Source organism: Balaenoptera musculus, chromosome 1, assembly GCF_009873245.2.
Source record: "Balaenoptera musculus isolate JJ_BM4_2016_0621 chromosome 1, mBalMus1.pri.v3, whole genome shotgun sequence".
Classification (NCBI taxonomy): Eukaryota; Metazoa; Chordata; class Mammalia; order Artiodactyla; family Balaenopteridae; genus Balaenoptera; species Balaenoptera musculus.
Window position 1 is genome coordinate 91,168,508 of NC_045785.1, and position 16,288 is coordinate 91,184,795.

Genomic DNA, 16,288 nt, shown 5'->3' on the forward strand with positions numbered 1-16,288 from the left:
CTGTGAGGTTTTAAATAAAGTGAATGATAATATAATTTGTGTAGCTATATTGCAATTATCATCACCATCATTTTACTTTCATGTGGAACTGAAGTTTCTCCTAGACAATGAATATGAACATAATTCATATTTAGTAACTATTTTGGTTATGCCTTTGTATTGGCCAGGGTTTTCCCTGAATATATGAAGAGATTTGTTTTAAGAAATTGGCTTACCTAATTATGGAGGTTAACAAGTCCAAAATCTGCAGGGTGGGCCAGGAGGCTGGAGACTCAGGGAAGAGTCAATGCTGCAGTTCAAGTCGAAAGCAGAATTCCCTCTTACTTGGGGGAGGTCTGTCTTTTGTTCTATTCAAGCCTTCAGCTGACTGGATGAGGCCCATCCACATTATGAAGGGTAATCTGTTTTACTCAAAGTTCACCAATTTAAATATTAATCTCAACTAAAAACACCCTCACAGAAACATCTAAAACAATATTTGACCACATATTTGGGCACCACAGCCCAGCCAAATTGACCCATAAAATTAGTCACCTTGCCCATTCTTAATTGTAGTCAAGTTTAATGCAACTTTTGAAATTGAGCTAGAAGGATACATACCTGTCAGAAATAGAGTTGAGTGTAATAAATCACTGCCAGGGAGAAAGCTGTCAGATGCCCATACTCACCTCAATCACTTCTGCTATTCCAGATAAATAAATTGTCTGCAAGGCACACCACCCTGTCTTTGATCTCCATCCCTGCCTCCCAACCCCTACGCCTACTGGAAGAGCCACCAATGTTAGTCTTACATCAGGCTTATTGAAAACACAAAGAGGCAGTAAGTAGCCTGTCCTATGTTTCTCCCCTCCTCTCACTCCCCTTCTCCTCTCCTCTGCTTCCCTCCTCTCCCCTCTTCTCTTTGGCAGCCTCTAAGCCCAGGGACTTGGGATCACTGGCTCTGGAGAGATGTGTTTGACATCTAATACCTTACACAGGAAGGAATGCAGACATGACAACTGGCCCAGTCAGGCAAGGGCAATAACAGCACCAAACGCTTAAGATGATCATTCCTAGACAGGAGAGCGCAGAGGGTAAAATTTCTGATTTCTTACTCAATGCACAAGCGCATTAACACACATATATTTTGTAATTTTTAAAAATACGTAAAAATGTAGGCCATCTAATTGGAATAACTCAGATGAACAGGATATGCATATTTATGATACACATGTCAAATATAGTATTACCAATGGCACAAACAAGACAGAAATTTATTCTCACACAAGTTAAAGGCCCATGCTGGTATGGCAGTTGAGCTATACAAAGTAATCACAGGGTCAGCTTCCTTCTATCTTGTGGTTTGTCCACATATAGGTTCCTAGATGACTCACTACCACCTATACAAAAGTAAAGGGGAAAGAGGGAAGGAAAGAGATTTCCCTTTTCTTTAAGGGTATTACTTACAGGAGGCAGAGATTACGTCTGTTTACATGCCATTGTCGAGTACACAAACATACCTAGCTTGAAGGGAGACTGGGAATCTTCTTTAGTCTAGATGACCTTATCAGTTCTATAAGAAGAAGAAGGAAAATGGATAATAGGGCATAAATAACCAGCAGTGTTGACCACATATCTAAACATTAGCTTAATTATATACAGGTATATAATTATATATATATATGTTATTTATATTATTTAGATATAATTATATTATATATATATATATATATATAATATAATTAAGAGCTTTGCTTTAGCCTAATTATCCTTTTCACAGTGGTCAAAAGATACAAATATATATATATATATATATATATATATATATATATATATATATATACATGTGTGTATTTGTGCATGTATACATATATACGTATCTAGAGGAAAAAATAGTGTGATTCATAGCTTGAAATTAATTAAAATTATAAATACTCATCTGCTATTACGGTGATATAATATAACTCTGTCAATAAGAATTTGCTTTATGTCATGAGGCATACTAGATTCATTTTGATTGATTTTGAAAATTTGTAAGCACTAGAAAATTTCTTTGTGGGTATAAACTAAACAGTGAGGTTTATTCATTAACTATTCACATGAAAAAAATCTCTTCATAAATAAGTACCAACCATTTCCACAATTGGGCTTGTAACAAACCATCCCACAACCCTGATCTACAAAATAACAATCATTTATTCTTGCTCACACATCTGTGTGCTGGCTGGAAGTTGGCTGACTTAAACTGAACTTGGCTCCAAGCCGTAAGTTAGGTCCAAGTCTGCTCCATATGTCTTTCTTGGATCAGTGGGACTAGTGGGCTACCTGGGACATGTTCTTCACGTGACAATAACAGAAGCACAAAAGGGCAAACCCAACTGCTGCATTATTTTTTTAGGCCTCACTGTGTCATGTGTGCTAACAGTCCATTGGCATTGCTAGTCAAATGGTCACGCCCAAAATTAAGGGCTGATGAAATACATTCTGCCCACCTTGAGACATGGCAAGGGTGTGGATATATATTACTATTATAAGGAGGCAAAAATCGGGACCACTCAGTCAATCTACCATAAGATGTTATTTTGTACCATTCCAAAGTGAATGTAATTTCACTTTGTGTATTAGATTTATTTCTATAAACTAATTCGTTTATTAAATCCTTACTTGACTGCTATTATATATGAGGCACAGACTTTTTTCAAAAAAAATTGAAGATACATCTCCTGCTTTATAGAAAATCAGTCTGGTGAAATATTATAACAAAATCAACAGAATTATAGCATAATGTGGTAAGTTCAGTGATAAAGATATGGAGAGGACAATACACAAACATGAGGAGAGGCATCTATTTCAGCCTAGAGAAAAGGGAAAAGTATTGAGAAGATTTCCTGGAAGAGATGTTTTAAAAAGCCCTGTGGAAAAAAGGGAATTAAATTCTATCAGTTATCTTTTGATGTATTAAAACTTCCCAGAAAACTCTCAGAGGAATTTTACTCACATGTCTTTGGGTTTGCTGGGGTGGTTCTGCGTTACGTGTTCTTCATTCTCCTTTTGGAACCAGTAGGTAGCCAGGGTATATTCTTCTCATGGTGATGGCAAAGAGCTAGAGGGACAGCATAAACACATGGTGTTCTACCTTCTAAAATTCCATTGTCAAAAGCAAGTCGCATGATTGAGCTCAACATCGAGGGGTAGGGAAGGAAGTGTACTCCTTTTTTGTGTGTGCTGGTAGAAATTGAGAGGTTGCAGGGCAAATGATTACAGGGAGGGGGGAAAGAATTGAAGCAAATAATTCAACCTACCAGACAAGTAAAAAAATCACCCCAAACCCAACTTCCTACAAATACTGACCTAGCTAGCTAGCTAGCTATCTTACAATAAATAAAAAAATAAATATATAAAAGACATAAATACATAAAAATAGGTATTTAATCCATATCATGTGATTTAGCCCATATGACGTGATAGGCACTATATGTTTGGACATTAATAAATATTTATTATTAATATGCACCACACTAATTCCTACAGCATTGGGAATGCTCATTGATTCCATGGTCCATAATGATAACAATGATAACATTGATTTAATATTTAGTTATAATTTTTATATCATTTTTCTATATTTTCACAGAATTAATTTGTAAGATAAATATATAGATACATCAATTAAAACTTTTATTAAATTCTCAGGACAAATTTTCATAGTTTTTTTTCTTAATTTTGTTAAACATAGTAACATAGGACTCAATTTTGTAAACTGGCTTTATTAAAGTGAAGTACAGTGACCATTAACAGCTAGCATTCATTGACCTCTTACAGGCACTTTATATACATTAATTCATTAAATGCTCACAGAAATTCTTGAGCTTGATATTACAATTATTTTACAGATGAGGTTCAGAGAAGTGAAGTAATTCCTCATGATCACAAAACTAATAATAAAAGTTTTTCCTTACCCATTTATGCCTATCTGTAGCTTAATATCTTAAACATAAATCTGCTTTTCTTTAATTATCAAATATTTCTGGCAACAATAATCCAGATTTTTTCCTACTAAATTATAATGCCCTTAATTATTTTATTCATTTATTCATTAGATGTTAATTGAGCAGTTACAATGTGCAAGAAATTACCACAGGAATTGGGGACAAAGACATTAAAAGGATGATATAGTCCATCACCCTCATGAATCTTTTAGTCTAAAAGGTTTAACAAACATGCACTGACTGAATGGCTGACTAATGACAGTGGGCCTGCCCATCTTTCCCCTTCAAATTTTGGTTTCTCTACTATTTGCCTGAAAACCACAAAATGGAGATTTTTCAAATTGTTCATAAACTAAAGATATGTATCTGAAATAAGAACTAAATAAATCACCTATAAATAAACTAAATCAATCAGTTAGAATTCTTTTGGTTGTGACAGGAAATGCAATAAAGTTGGAAGTCACAAAAAAGGAGGGGATACTGGCTAACATACAGAAAAAACATATAGTGTTCGATCTATCTTCAGGTCAGAAACAAAACTGCACCAGGATCAATTCTCAGGCTCTACTCCCTTTGGAGGCCCTGATCTTATGCCATGCCCCTCCAATTAACAAAAATGCTTCGCTATTTCCAAGCCACTCATAATCATAACCAGTGTTGAAGAGACGATCTGCTCTGGCATTCATAGCAGAAGTCTTGAAGTGTACTTTAATTGGACCAGTACTTCTGCTCACCCCTGAAATAAGCTCAGTGACTAGATCAGGATTGCTTCAAGCCAATGAGTTTAGCCCTGAAACAGAGAGGGGTAACTCAACTGAAACCTCATGGCTGAGAAATGCAAGTTCCCCATATGAGTGTTAAGAGACTTTTGCAAATATTTTTTGAGGGGTGGCTAAGCTTTATTTTACATAGAATAGGTTGCCAATTTGCTTCAGATGAGGTATTATTGAATAATTCTACTGACCACAATCATTCATTTAGCAAATGTTGACTAAATGCCAGACTTCTATTAGTTAGGTATACCATAAAATTACCCAGAAGATAATAAGACATTGGTTTTGATCTTAAAAAATATATATTTTCTCTGACTTAATAAACTGTAATAAACAATCTAGATAAAACTATCTAAAAGTATCTATTGATAAAAATAGATAAATCTTTTTAAAACTTGATAGGATAGAAGCAGAAGAAATCTTTAAGTTAGCCTTTCCTTTTTTCTAGAAGTGGAGAAAAATTACCTGGACTTTTGATTATAAAAATGTAAAGCAAAGGTTTTATCCTGGAATGAAAAGTTTAAAAAGAGGCGCTTTATTAATGTTTATTGTTTCCTTCATGAAAATGGATCTTTGGTAAACTTGGATTTAAGATAATGTTTCTCTGAAAACTATTTGGGGAAGATGTGATATCCATGTGTCTGCCTATCCTTATTCAAACAGTTACTCATAAGGGATAGATAAAGCCAAGATATTAGATAAAGGCAAGAAGGAAAAAATTGACCTCAAGGACATGGGGCAGGACCAAGAGTTCTGGAGTCCAACCTGGACAGTTCACCTGTAACTTCCTCACATGTTTTTATTCTACACTGGGAAACTTAACAATGTAGAATGATCATTGTCAGACAATGTTTTAGTTTGGGAGTGAGGCGGTAGGTTCATGGGTGTTCATTTTGTTATTATTAGGCTGTAAAACATTTATGTCACATATATTCTTTCGTATCCATCTAATACTGTATTTTAAGATACAATAAAGGCAAATAATAAAGGAATTGGTTAAATCAATGTATTGGGATCCTATAAAACATGATTTGAAGAACAATGTATAATCACACAAAAATAAGTCTGCAACACATTACTAAAAATTACAAACTCATATGAATCATAATATTCAATTTTTACAAATACATGTGTATAATATAGGCAGATAAAGGAGTAGAGGGAATTATACAAAAATGCTAATTATTAATTATTAATAGTTGGTGGGGTTACACTTTTTCTTTCTTTCATTTGCTAATCAGTATAGAGTTTCAACAATAAATATATACTACTTTTGGAAAATAGTAATATATTAATCTGAACTAAGTTATAGTTGTTTTTAAAAATGTAAGTTCTTAGACTGACTAAATCTAAGATATTTATGAGACAGTAATATATTTGGAAAATTTACTTGGAGGATGCCTTCTCACTAAAATAGGTCAACTCATAAATCCTCTCTTAAGTTGAATGTAAAACAATTTTATGAGTCTGGTTTGCAAGAGAAGTTGGGAATGGGGTAGAGGGAATAGAGAGGAGGTCTAAGTCAATGCAAGACTTGGAATTTATACTGTAAGTCTTCCCAAGGTATAGGAAATCACCATCACTGAATTTTTTTTCCACTTTGAACCATTTAACCTGAGAAAGACTATCAGTATATCTGAATCTCTACCAACATTGCTAATTGTACCAAATCTGGATTAACTTGAAAAAAAATGTTAACAATTAAATAATTTATATTCCTTTCATTTTAAGTCATTCTAATCAAGTAGACAATTAAGCAATAATTACTTTTCTTACTAAGTAGAGAGAAGGAAGGAAAAAATCTTTCCTTTAGCAGTTGAAAGAAAATTCACAAATTTTCTGTCTTTTGGCCAATAATACATCACATAAAGGCACAAAGGGAAAAGATTATAAAGAAATAAGTTATTATTTATAATTTTTTACAGAAGTTGACTTTTTTCAGTATTTAATTTTTTCAAAAAATAAACAAGAAAATAATTATACTGTCTAAATATTACTGTAATGAAAACTTTTACTACTGTCTCAAAGTACTATTATTCATTTTTACATGTCCACATTTTTCATTTATTTGGGCAAATTTAATTTACCAAAGAATATGCATACATTTAATCAATTTAATTAATTGATATTTATAAAATTAATTTCCAGAATTCCCCCCAAAATTGATCATTCAGAAGTTGACTATCTAATTTGTAGGCTTTTCAACACTTTCTTTTCCACCAGGTCCTTACTGATAATTTTGCTAAACAAAGGTAAAGTTAGACAAGCATAATAGCATTGAATCTAACTTGTTCTTTCCCCAAGATGGTACACTAACTGGAAGAGATCAAAAATGGTATTGGGAAAACTGGACAGCTACATGCAAAATAATCAAACTGGACTACTTTCTTGCACCATGTATAAAAAGAAACTCAAAATAGATTAAAGACTTAAACGTAAGACCAGAAATCATAAAACTCTTAGAAGAAAACATAGGCAGTATGTTCACTGACATGTTTTAGCAATATTTTTTGGATATGTCTTCTCAGGCAAGGGCAACACAAGAAAAATAAACAATGGAGCTACATCAAACTAAAAAGCTTTTGCACAGCGAAGGAAACTATCAACAAAATGAAAAGGTAACCTACTGAATGGGAGAAGATATTTGCAAACAATATATCTGATAAGGGGATAATATACAAGACATAAAAAAAACTTGACATCAAAAAAAACCAAACAACCCAATTAAAAAATGGGCAGAGGACCTGAGAAGACATGCAGATGACCAAAAGACATATGAAAAAATGTCCAACATCACTAATCATCAGGGAAATACAAATCAAAACCACAATGAGATATCACCTCGCACGTGTCAAAATGGCTATTACCAAAAATACAATAAATAACAAGTGTTGGCCAGAATGTGGAGAAAAAGCAATCCTTGAAATTGATGGTGGGAATGCAAATTGGTGCAGGCACTATGGAAAACAGTATGAAGTTTCCTCAAAAAATTAAAAATAGAACTATTATATGACCCAGCAATTCTACTTCTGGGTACTTACCCAAAGAAAAAGAAAACACTAATGCAAAAAGATATATGCAACCTTATGTTTACTGCATAATTATTCACAATAGCCAATATATGGAAGCAACCTAAGGCCCACCAACAGATGAAGGAATAAAGAAGCTGTGATACACACACACACACACACACACACACACACACACACACACACACAATGGAATATTACTGAGCCATAAAAGAATGAAATCTTGCCATTTGCAACACATGGATGTACCTAGAGGGTATTATGCTAAGTGAAATAAGCCAGAGAAAGACACTGTATAATTTTACTTATTGTGGATTCTAAAAAGCAAAACAAATGAACAAACGTAACAAAACAGAAACAGAGTCACAGATACAGAGAACAAATAGGTGGATGCCAGAGGGGAGAGGGGTGGTGAGATGAATAAAATAGGTGAGGAAAATTAAGCGGTATAAAGTTCCAGTTACAAAATAAATGAGTCACAGGGATGAAAGGTAACATTGTGGGGAATATAGTCATAATAATATAACATCTTTTTATGGTGACAGATGGCAACTAGACTTATTGTGGTGATCATTTCGTAATGTATAGAAATATCGAATCACTATGCTGTGCACCAGGAACTAACATGGTGTCGGATGTCAATTATACTTCAACAAAAGAACAAACTCATAGAAAAATGATCAGATTTTTGGTTACCAGCAGCAGGGGGTTGAGGAAGGGGGAATTGAATGAAGGTGGTCAAAAGATACAAACTTCCAGTTAGAAGATAAATAAGTGTCCTAGGGATGTAATGGTCAACATGATGAATATAATTAACACTGATGTATGTTATATATGAAAGTTGCTAAGAGAGTAAATTCTAAGAGTTTTTATCACAAGAAAAAAGGTTTTTTTCTTTTTCTTTTATTTTGTACCTATATGAGATGATGGATGGTCACTAAACTTATTGTGGTAATGATTTCATGAAGTATGTAATTCAATTCATTATGTTGTATACCTTAAACTTATACAGATCTGTATGTCAATTATATCTCAATAAAACTGGGAGAAAAAAATAATAAATTTATATACTTAAAAAAGACATGTGCTTCCCATGAATGTTGAGTGACCAATAATCAGAAAAAAAATAAATGAAAGACTTGTTCAAGAATGAAGAATAGAGGATATAAGATATAGAGAAACTTATGTCCCAGCCAAAATCATAATAGATTTTGAAAACAGCAGGGAAAGGGTTTGAGGTTGAAAAAATTAGGAAACTCTTGTTAATAATGAATAGTATAAGAGACCTTTTTAAACATTGTTTTTAACAGAAATTATGAATATAATAATAAGAGGTCAGTGGAATGACAGAAATGCATTACTATGCAAAAGATGAGCTAGTCAGAAGGGTAGAAATGAAGCAGAATAAAAACAGGTAATTTTTATTTTATGCTTAAACTTTCATCTTCCTATCATCTCACCAACCTAAGAAACGCATATGTGACATTTCCCCCTACCTTGCACCCTCATTCTTCAGTTTGATGGCTTAATGCAAACATTTGCCTTGCCTAGGACAAGCTTGCCATCTAGTGACAATGACTTGTAACTACAGAATACGGGAACTCACTTAGGGCACACAAACATGCATGCATTGCCTCAAAACTTCAACCATTCTTTTTTTTTTCCCCCAACAAATATTTATAGAGTTCCTATTATGAGCTGGGATGTGGAGATACAATGATTGGAAAAAATTAATGTGGTTCCTAAAACTGTAGTGGGAAAGATAGAAATTATTCAAATAATCACCAATTAAATATAAAAATAACAAATATAACCACTTCTATAGCACCGACTCTGTGCCAGAATAATTCATTTAATACTTATAACAATTCTATGATAAAGACATTATCTTCATTTTACATAACAGAAAACAGAAGAAGAGAGGTTAAGTAACTTCCCCTAGGTGTGAGAGTAGAGCAGGATTATAAAACTCAGACTGTTTCACTCCCAAATCTGTGCTTTAAATTGCCCCTGAATGTAAAACTGAAACTGTGATATATGCAAGCAAGATAATATTAGGACTGGACAACATCCATTCATTCAACAAATATTTACCAAACTCCTACAATGTACCAGATACTATGTTTGGCCTGCAGATAAAGAAGCAAATAAAACAAAGACAAGATAGACACTCTAATGTCATGGAGCTTATATTATAAACACATACAGGCATGCACACACAAACACACATAAGAATTAATATATAATTTCTAGGCTGTTATATGCCAAGAAATTAATAAGGCAAGTAAGTGATCAGTGATGGGTAGGTGAAGAGGCACGCTATTTCCAGAACAGTGGCAAAGTCCTCTCTGAGGAAATCTGTACTGACTCCACTACAGATTTCCTTAGAGAAGGGTATAAGCTTAGAAGTGAGCTTAGTATTTTAATTGGACTGAATGATAGATAATGGTTTGTTTTTAAAATCAAAATGAGTAGGAAAGTTAAGGAACATGTCAGGGAAGGGAGATCCAATAAAACATGTTTGAAGCTGTAAAATATACATATACTTGTTGCTGTGATTTATATTTTGAAGAAATTGAAGGTAAAATTTATTTAGAACCGTGTTATGTCACTGAACTGGGATTACGGTAGATTTACACATTATGAGCAGCTGTCAGTACCCACATATTCATAATACAAATATAGATGATTATATCAGCCAAAGGTTTTGCAAAAACAGATCATGAATATATTTTTAAGTGACAGTTTTATTCCACATTACTTCCAGAGACTTGAAGTCATTTATCCTAAAAGAGAAATATTAAATCCATAAAGGGACTGGTAGAATTATGTATGCATAAGGTTAATGTGCAGAAAGCTAGCTTACTTACCACCGAGTCAACTCAGCTGTAGAGTGACAGGTATAAGTTGTTAGGTCTCAAAGGAAAGCTTGATTTGGGTCTTAGGAAAAAAAATCAAATTAATTAAAAATCAAAAAAAAAGAAAAAAAATATATATATATATTTGGTAGCTCCATGAGATTTGAGTAAGTTAAACCAATGAGCCAGCTGGTTACATACAAATGTTTTTATTTGTATAAGATAGATTCTGCTATGGACTAAATTATGTTCCCTCAAATTTCATATGTTAAAGATCTAACACCCAACGTGATGGTATTTGTAGATGGGGCCTTTGGGAGGTAATTAGGTTTAGATGAGATCATGAGGGTGGGGCCCTCATGATGGAATTAATGCCCTTATAAGAGTTACTCCAGAACATTCACTCTCTCTCTCTCTCTACCATGTGAGGACACAGCAGCAAGGCAAGCCGGGAAGAGAGCTATCACAAGAACTTGACAATGCTGACACTCTGATCTTGGACTTTCAGCCTCTAGAACTATGAGAAAATAAATTTCTATTGTATAACCCACTCAGTTTATGGTATTTGTTATGGCAGCACCAGCTGTCTCACACAGATTCTGAAAACAGAATTGCTGGGTTAAAAGGCATGTTTACATGTTATTTAAACAAATATTAAGGATTATTTTTCTGAAAGCTGATGACAAAAATTTGCCCTCATATGCACACCAACATAAGATTTCATGGCTATGTAAATTGTTTATTTTACACAGGGAGTAAATCTACAAATGACTAACCGTGAGATCCACACATAATCATCACTCAATAAGTAACACAGAATAATACTGACATTTTGTCTTTGACCAGTGTGATAATTTTTCAGTGAACTCTTTAGCCTGGTTTCTTAAAGTCATCATGCAAATCAATGAGTATGCAATCGCTAGTTGCCAGCAGGATATATTTTAGTTTTTTGTGAGTAATATTAATTTACATGTTTTAACATTCAGTGACTACTAATCTACTTCTAAGGCACTATGTTAATGCTTGGAGGATACAGAGATGAATACAGCAATTCCTATCTTCAAGGAGCTTACCAGTAATAAGGAAACTATATACACACTCAAATTTATATATGATGATTTCTAGTATAAAAATAAATGTAATGAAGACAAATTCTGCCTTGAGAAAAGGAAAAGTCTTTGATAGTGGTTGTATTAAACTACAAAGTTTTGGGGTGATTTATTACACAGCAATAGACAACAAAAATAATGAAAAATCTAGTTTCCTGTGTTTCAGCCGCTGCAACACAGAGAACAGAAGAGGCAGAGATGGTGTTGACTGACAACGAACAATTTAGTTAAAAGATAACATTTGAGCACCTGAAGAAAGGGAGCCAAAATGCAGATATCTGTGGGAAAAGCATTTTTTCAAAGTTTTAGCAAGTACTACAAAGATCTGAGTCATGTGTCTGAAGAGTTTAAGAACAGCTAGATTAGTATGTCTATAGTGAAGTGTGAAGGAGGGGGAAAGAATAGATGAAGCCACAAAAGTAATACATTGGTGGAGCCAGATCATATAAGCTCTTAGAAATCAAAGGAAGAATTTTAGCTTTTAGTCTAAGTGAGAGGAAAAGCCACTGGAGAGTTCTGAGGGCATAATAGAATCATTCTGGCTGTGGTAATAAAAACATATTGAAGAATATATTATATATAGTATTACACATGTATAATAAACTAAAAATTTATAAATAAAAGTAAAATAAATAACAATTACATTTTAATTTATGTATATAATTTTTATACATGAATAAATAAAAATAAAAGTATATATTATATTTATATCTATATTTTATTAAAAAAATAAAATATTATATACTTATACATTAAAATATATATTTATTTATACATGTATATATTTATTTATGTACTTTTAAAATATAAATATATATATAAATAAAAGGATATTTATCATGAGGAATTGGCTCATGTGATTATGGAGCCTGAAAAGTCCCATGATCTGCCATCTGCAAGCTGGAGATCCAGGAAAGCTGGTTGTGTAATTCAGCCTAAGTTTGAAAGCCTGAGAACCAAGGGGAATTCATGGTGTAGAACCCAGTCTGACTGTGGAAGATGAGATGAGATGTCTCAGCCTAATCAGTGAGGCAGGAAAAGAAGGGTGATTCTTCTTTCCTCCACCTTTTGTAGTATTCTGGCCCTCAATGGATATATGATGCCCACCCACATAGGAAAGGGCAATTTACTTTAATGAGTTCAACAGTTCAAATGCTAATCTCATCCAGAAACACTCTCAGAGACACACTCAGAAATAATGTTTAATCTGGGTACCTTGTGGCCAGTCAAATTGACACATAAAATGAACCATCAGAGTGTATTTTTACTGGTGAAAGAATGGGCTTTGCAATGGAAAAAAAATAAAATTAAAAAAATTAAAAAATTAAAAAAATTAAAAAATTCTGTCTGAATTAAAAAAAAAAATCCCACAAGGACTCAGAGGCAAAGAATATACAAATCAATTTTCACTGCAAGTAAAGGAGCTGTTACAGTGGAGGATTACTGGACTGAATGTCAATATTATGACATAGTATGAGTGTGTTTCATGTTTGGTAATTGCAATCATTGTTGCTTTTGTTGTGGTCATCCATGTACAATGCTTGGTGTCAGTCTATTTATCTCTTGAAAAAAAAAAAAAAAAAAAAAAAAAAAAAAAAAAAAAAAAAAAAAATAAAAAGAAATAATTAACCCTAAACTATCAGTGTATTTACATAATAAAAGTTAATAAAAGTTACTTCTTACTTATGCAAGGTTTGGAGGGGGTCAAGCACTTTTGTAGGGAAGTTGTCATTGATGTGGTGACCAGGTATTCTATGCAGTGTTTACCTCACAGCTCTTTGACCTCAATATGTGGCCTCCAGGATCACTGCTTTCACACCCCCTCTTCTGTACTATAGTCTGGAATTGACAAATGTTGCTTTCATAACAGCCCACTGACCAGAATGAATCACTCGGTTGCACCTAACTTGGGAGTTGGAAAAAGTAGAGGAATATATGGAATAATTGCTGAACCTTACGGAGTCAGCCCAGGTGGCAGTGCCTCTTAAAAATCAAGGGGTAACAGGAAACAAGGTGGCACCTAGGGATGCTGTGAAAAAAATTACTGAGACAATAAGGGCACCAGGAGCTGAGAAAGTTTGGGAACCTCTGGGGTATACCAAGAAAAGGAAATGAGAAAAATGCAACTCAAAGCAGACCACACCCACTTCCACTTAAACATGGCAGAGATGAAAGCAAATTACATCTTCTTCCTATCCCTCAGGTCAAGCCTTATATGAGGGGAGGGTAAAAAGCATCACCTTATTAGAGTTTGAAGTTGACATTTCAAATCGACTTGAACTGTTAGTAACTGAAAATGACCAAGACATTATGAAATCTGCCTGAGCTATTGTCAAGGGAAGGATAAGGCGGATTTAATTGAGTACAACTAAAAGTAATTAAGAGAAAATAAAATTCTGTCATGTTCCTATTTCACTGAGCTGTGGTATCTCAATTATAGTAAAGACCACTAAATTTATCTTGATGACCCATGTAGCAATTCTTGACCATAGGTGGCAGTGGTAATATTAAAGTTAATCCATTCATGCATTCATTCACTGAATATTTATATATGTCTACTATATGCTAATCATACATAATAATAATTATAAGAGATGCAGGGAAAAGCCTGTAAAGGAGTGTTTAAAGTAGCATGCCCTCTCCAATCAGTTTATCCCTCTACCCTGGGTCTATTTCTGTTTTTTTTCCCTCAAAGCACTTATTTACTCTCCAAAAGGAAGTCATTTACTTACTTATCTACATGTTTTAGTCTGTCTTTATTACTAGAATGTAAGTGCCAAGAGAAAAAGTATTGCCTTGTTCTTCCTCCTCTCAATTTCTCAACACTGGCATGCCCCATGGATCAATACTGGTCCCCTTTCTCTCTACCTACACTCTTATACCTTGGATATAAATATTATATGTGTTGATGTTACATATGTATCTAGTGTTGATGTTTCTCCAGAATGCCATAATTACACATCCAACTGCTTACTTGAAACATGGATACTGAATAGATACTTTAATGTGTTCCTTCCTCCCCTACAGTCTCTAATCTAGCTACACTTTAGTTAACTCTTCTCATGCTCAGTAAATGGCATCATCATCCACCTAGATGGTAGACAGTTGGGGCTCAAGCCAAAGCCTCAAAATTTATCCTTAATTACTCTTCTTCATCTGCAAGTCTATCAATTCTACTTCCAAAATACATCTCAATTCCTGTTTCTTTTCTCCATGTCTACTGTTACTTAACTATTTCTAGCAGTGTCTTTTGCCTGGGCTACTGCAGTAGCCCAACTGGTCTTCCTGCTTCTACTCCATTTTTCACACTGCAACCAGAGAAATTTTCATATCTAAAATTTAATCATTACATACATATACACATACACACAGACCTCTACTAAAAATTCTGTCAGTTTCCAATTGTTCTTCCGTTAATCAAAACTTCAAACTAACCCACAGGGCCCTCATGGTCTGGCTCTATATACATGACATTTTGTGGAGGGGTTCTCCATAGTTTTTCTAGTTTTTATTAATGTCTGTCCCTCCCTTGTTCCCCAACCCGTTTTCCATGGGAGCCAAACTTTGATATATTGTTTACTGCTATACAGTTACCATATAATCAAGTAGCAAATAAAAAGAACAGTTAAGAGGCACCTTAGGCCTCCAGACTGTAGTAGCTGCACCTAAAATAATACCTCTATCCAGAATCCTCAATGCCCTCTTTGTATGGAATAAGGAAGACTTCTCTGCCTCGCTCCATTCAGAAGGGGGGCAGAATAGTGTAAAGGCCAGTCACACTAGCAGGGTCAAATCCCAGTTCGGTCATTTAATAGCTGTGTGACTTACACCTCCCTGTATTGTACATCAGAGGGCTCAATTGTAAAATGGGGAGGAGTACCTACACCTTAGAGTTGTTGATGGAATTTATATTAGGGCATCTCTCCCTAGAGGCCGCTAATTCCGTGAAAGGGAACCACGGCCTGACCGTATCCGGCTGCTACGTGTCCGATGATTCAAGAAAACAAGTGTCTGTCTCAACTTTTTGTTCCTTAAAACTGAGTTCGCCTGGCTACGTGAAGGCTACTGAGCCAAAGAAAGAATGTTCAATCTTTAGGCATTATCATCCCGAGTGTAGACACAGACCCGGTATTCCCACACCAAGTCCAAGCCAGCCAATCAGACGCACTTTGCAATCTGTCAGGATTAGAAACCCGGCTAGCGCAACTCCAGACCTCCCTGGCGCCACGCCCAGACCCGCTCCCAGCTAGCACATGCGCAGCAGTGACTCCTTCTGGCCTTGAGGTTACTTCCTCTTTCGTAAAGGCGGCTGAAGTCTCTTACGCGTTGACGGTTTTTTAAAATCCTTACACCTCTCTCGGGGGGATTTTTGTTTTTAATGCCGTCATCAACTACCTGGAATTTGAATCATTTTCCTTTTCCATCACTGTGGAACCTTCCCCTTCAGTCTGAGGAACGTGTCTCCGAAGAGCTGGCACCCTTCCGTGGTGCAGGTCTCGCGAGAAGGCGACCATCTCTCGCGTTACTTCCTTGTTTCCAGAATCCTTAGCG

At 34.7% G+C, this 16,288-nt stretch overlaps 1 long non-coding RNA gene across 1 annotated transcript; it reads right to left on the reverse strand.

The window, feature by feature from the left end:
* Positions 1–1,370: 1,370 nt before the first annotated feature.
* Positions 1,371–16,211, reverse strand: LOC118880660. Its single transcript, XR_005016360.1, has 3 exons — positions 16,133–16,211; positions 2,978–3,082; positions 1,371–1,552 (listed from the first exon to the last, which is right to left on the reverse strand). It is a non-coding gene; the product is annotated as an uncharacterized LOC118880660 (long non-coding RNA).
* Positions 16,212–16,288: the final 77 nt, after the last annotated feature.